The following is a 4,035-nucleotide window of genomic DNA, read 5'->3' as shown; positions in this document are numbered from 1 at the left end:
ATGTACAATATCATGTCATCTGAAAACAGTGGCAGTTTTAATTCTTCTTTTCCAATTTTGATTTTTTTATTTCTTTTTCTTCTATGATTGCCATGCTAGGACTTCCAAAACCATGTTGAATAAGAGTGGTGAGAGTGAACTTCCTTGTCTCATTCCTGATCTTAGTGGAAATGCTTTCAGTTTTTCACCATTGAATATGATGTTTGCTGTGGGTTTGTCATATATGGCCTTTATTATGTTGAGGTAGGTTCCCTCTATACCCATTTTCTGGAGAGTTTTTATCATATATCAGTGTTGAATTTTGTCAAAGCTTTTTCTGTGTCTATTGAGATGATCATATGGTTTTTATTCCGTAATATGTTCATATGGTTTATCACATTGATTGATTTGCATATACTGAAGAATCCTTGCATCCCTGGGATAAATCCCACTTGACCATGGTGTATATCCTTTTAATATGTTGTTGGATTCTGTTTGCTAGTATTTTGTTAAGGATTTTTGCATCTATGTTCATCAGTGATATTGGTCTATAATTTCCTTTTTTGTAATATCTTTTTCTAGTTTTGGTATCAGGGTGATGGTGGCTTCATAGAATGAATTTGGGAGTGTTCCTCCCTCTGCAATTTTTTGGAAAAGTTTGAGAAGGATAGATGTTAGCTCTTCTCTAAATGTTTGATAGAATTCGCCTGTGAAGCCATCAGGTCCTGGACTTTTGTTTGTTGGAAAATTTTAAATTAAAGTTTAAATTTCATTACTTGTGTTAGGTCTGTTTATATTTTCTAATTCTTCCTGATTCAGTCTTGGAAAATTGTACCTTTGTGAGAATTTGTCCATTTCTTCGTGGTTGTCCATTTTATTGGCATATAGTTGTTTGTAGTAGTCTCTTGTAATCCTTTGTATTTCTGCGGTGTTAGTTGTGATTTCCCCTTTATCATTTTATTGATTTGCGTCCTCTTCCTTTTTTCCTTGATGAGTCTGGCTAAGGGTTTATCAATTTTGTTTATCTTCTCAAAGAACCAGCTTTTAGTTTTTTTGATCTTTGCTATTGTTTTCTTCATTTCTATTTCATTTATTTCTGGTCTGATCTTTATGATTTCTTTCCTTCTACTGACTTTTGGTTTTCTTTGTTCTTCTTTTTCTAGTTGCTTTAGGTGTAGGGTTAGATTGTTTATTTGAGATTTTTGTTGTTTCCTGAGGTGAGATTGAATTGCTCTAAACTTCCCTCTTAGAACTGCTTTTGCTGCATCCCATAGGTTTTGGGTAGTCATGTTTTCATTGTCATTTTTTTTCTATGTATTTTTTAAATTTCTTCTTTGATTTCTTCAGTGATCTCTTGGTTATTTAGTAGTGCACTGTTTAGCCTCCATGTATTTGTGTTTTTTTACAGTTATTTTCCTTTAATTGATTTCCAATCTCATAGTGTTGTGGTTAGAAAAGATGCTTGATACAACTTCAATTTTCTTAAATTTCCAAGGCTTGATTTGTGACCCAAGATGTGATCTATCCTGGAGAATGTTCTATGTGCACTTGAGAAGAAAGTGTATTCTGCCACTTGTGGGTGGAATGTTCTATAAATATCAATTAAATCTATCTGGTCTATTGTGTCATTTAAAGCTTGTGTTTCCTTATTTATTTCCTGTTTGGATGATCTGTCCACTGGTATAAGTGGGGTGTAAAAGTCCCCTACTAAAGTCCCCTACTCTTATTGAGTTACTGTCAATTTCCCCTTTTATGGTTGTTAGCATTTGCCTTCTGTATTGAGGTGCTCATATTTTGGGTGCATAAATATTTATAATTGTTATAACTTCTTCTTGGATTGATCCATTGATCATTATGTAGTGTCCTTCCTTATCTCTTGTTAACAGTCTTTAAATTAAAGTCTATTTTATCTGATATGAGCATTGCTACTCCAGCTTTCTTTTGACTTCCATTTGCATGGAATAACTTTTTCTATCCCTTCACTTTCACTCTGTATGTGTCCCTAGGTCTGAAGTATGTCTCTTGTATACAGCATATATATGGGTCTTGTTTTTGTATCCATTCAGGCAGTCTATGTCTTTTGGTTGGGGCATTTAATCCATTTACATTCAAGGTTATTATCCATATGTATGTTCCTATTACCATTTTCTTAATTGTTTTGGGTTTGTTATTGTGGGTCTTTTTCTTCTCTTGTGTTTCCCGCCTAGAGAAGTTTCTTTAGCATTTGTTGTAAAGCTGGTTTGGTGGTGCTGTATTCTCTTAGCATTTGCTTGTCTGGAAAGCTTTTGATTTCTCTGTTGAATCTGAATGAGATCGTTGCTGCGTAGAGTAATCTTGGTTGTAGGTTTTTCTCTTTCAACACTTTAAGTATATCCTGTTACTCCCTCTGGCCTGCAGAGTTTCTGCTGAAAAATCAGCTGCTAACCTTATGGGGATTCCTTTGTATGTTATTTTTTGTTTTTCCCTTGCTGCTTTTAATATTTTTTCTCTGAATTTAATTTTTGTTAGTTTGATTAATATGTGTCTTGGTGTGTTTCTCCTAGGGTTTTTCCTGTATGGGACTCTCTGCGTTTCCTGGACTTGGGTCACTATTTCCTTTCCCGTGTTAGGGAAGTTTTCCACTATAATCTCTTCAACTATCGTCTCAGACCCTGCCTTTTTCTCTTCTTTTTCTGAGACCCCTATAATTCGAATGTTGGTGTGTTTAGTATTGTCCCAGAGGTCTCTGAGATTGTCTTCAATTCTTTTCATTCTTTTTTCTTTATTCTGCTCCTTGACAGTTATTTCCACCATTTTGTCTTCCAGCTCACTTATTCATTCTTCTGCCTCAGTTATTCTGTTATTGTTTCCTTCTAGTGTATTTTTCATTTCAGTTATTGTGTTGTTCATCTCTGTTTGTTTTTTCTTTAGTTCTTCTAAATCTTTGTTAAATATTTCTTGTATTTTCTCTGTCCATGCCTCCATTCTATTTCCGAGATTCTGGATCATGTTTACTATCATTACCCTGAGTTTTTTTTCAGGTAGAATGCTTATTTCCTCTTCATTTATTTGGTCTCGTATGTTTTTAACTTGCACCTTCATCTGTGACATATTTTTTTGCTGTCTCTTTTTTTTTTTTTTTTTTGATGGGTGGGATTGTGTTCCTGTCTTACTGGTTGTTTGGTCTGAGGCTTCCAACAATGGAGTTGGTAGGCTCTTGGGTAGAGTTGGATCTTGGTGCTGAGATGAGGACCTCCTGGAGACTTCACTCTGATGAGTATTCCCTGGGTTCTGAGGTTCTCTGTTAGTCCAGCAGTTTGGATTCGGAGCTTCTACCACAGGAGCTTTGGCCTAACCCCTGGCTCATGAACCAAGATCCCACAAGCTGAATGGGGTGGCAAAAAAAAAACAAAACAATAAAACAATAACAAAGAGTAAAAAATAAAATTAGACCAAGAAACTAACAGATAATGTTAGAAAGAATATAAAAATAAAAATATAGATGAAACAACAATCAGAAGATAAAACAGAACCACAATAGTAAAAAAGAGGAGGAAAAAAAAAAAAAGGTGGAAAAGGTCTTGGCTGTGGAGGGCAGGGCCTAGGTAGGGGCGGGGTTTGGGCAGTGGGTGGGGTCTATGCTTAGGACCCACAGGGCTGGAAAAGGCCCTGGGGGGTGTGGGGTGTGGGACTTAGATTCAACAGAACAGAAGGGGCCCCTGCATGCCTCTGGTCTCAGCAGGGGGGATCCCAGCCTGGGAGCCCAGCAGGTTTCCTGGGCCCAAGTGGGCAGGGCAAATGCCCTCTGCTCCTCTCCCGCTCCTCCAGTCCTGAAGGGCCCCTCCTGCCTGCCTTTCCTGTTCTCCCCTGGCCTTCCTTGTATGCCCCCTGGACCAATGTGGCCTGGAGGGGGTCTTGGAGGTCAGGGAATCTGGACTGGGAGCTCAGCAGGTTTCCGGGGCTCTAGTGGGCTGGGCAAACACCCTCTGCTCCTCTCCTGCTCCTCTGGTCCTGAAGGACCCCTCCTGCCTGCCTCTCCTGTTCTCCTCCAGCCTCCCTCCTACGCTCCCAGGACCA

The sequence above is a fragment of the Physeter macrocephalus genome, chromosome 1 (assembly GCF_002837175.3).
Source record: "Physeter macrocephalus isolate SW-GA chromosome 1, ASM283717v5, whole genome shotgun sequence".
NCBI classification, from domain to species: Eukaryota; Metazoa; Chordata; class Mammalia; order Artiodactyla; family Physeteridae; genus Physeter; species Physeter macrocephalus.
Note: the sequence above shows the minus strand (reverse complement) of the source record.